General features: G+C 66.8%; 1 protein-coding gene across 2 annotated transcripts in view; it reads right to left on the reverse strand.

Annotated features, from left to right (window-relative positions):
- The window catches only part of STAG2 (STAG2 cohesin complex component), a 169,616-nt gene that overhangs the window by 167,914 nt on the left and 1,365 nt on the right, over positions 1-337 (reverse strand). The window contains exon 1 of one of the 2 annotated variants that reach the window (XM_014583027.2): positions 120-268. The exons of the other annotated variant lie outside the window; for it this stretch is intronic. The gene's annotated coding sequence lies outside the window, so the exon portion shown is untranslated. Of the gene's footprint in view, positions 1-119; positions 269-337 lie in introns of those variants that run through there. 2 annotated transcript variants of the gene reach the window in all.

A 337-nucleotide genomic window follows, 5' to 3' on the forward strand; every position in this document is an offset into this window, starting at 1 on the left:
TCCCCCCCCCCGCCCATGGCAGGCAGGCAGGGCCCCCCTTCGGGCCAAGGTCTGCACGCGGGGGCCGGCGCCGCCAGACCCCGACCTATTTCGAAAATTGTTGCCCGAAGAAAACTGACCGAAGTCGGGCCTCGGAAGGGATGGAGAGATCGATGCCAATCGCTTTCCCAAGCAGTTCCCCCACCACGCGCTGGAGATGATGGGGCGGGGGAGAAGCACAGGGGCCCGTCACATGAATGTTGTTCCCTCTCTAGGAAGGGAGGAAGAGAGGGAGGGAGGGCAGGGAGGGGAGGAAGGAGGGGAAGGGAGGAGGGAGGGGGCACGCGGGAGGGGGGGG

This window comes from Tupaia chinensis, unplaced genomic scaffold, assembly GCF_000334495.1.
Source record: "Tupaia chinensis unplaced genomic scaffold, TupChi_1.0 Scaffold143996_1, whole genome shotgun sequence".
NCBI lineage: Eukaryota > Metazoa > Chordata > Mammalia > Scandentia > Tupaiidae > Tupaia > Tupaia belangeri.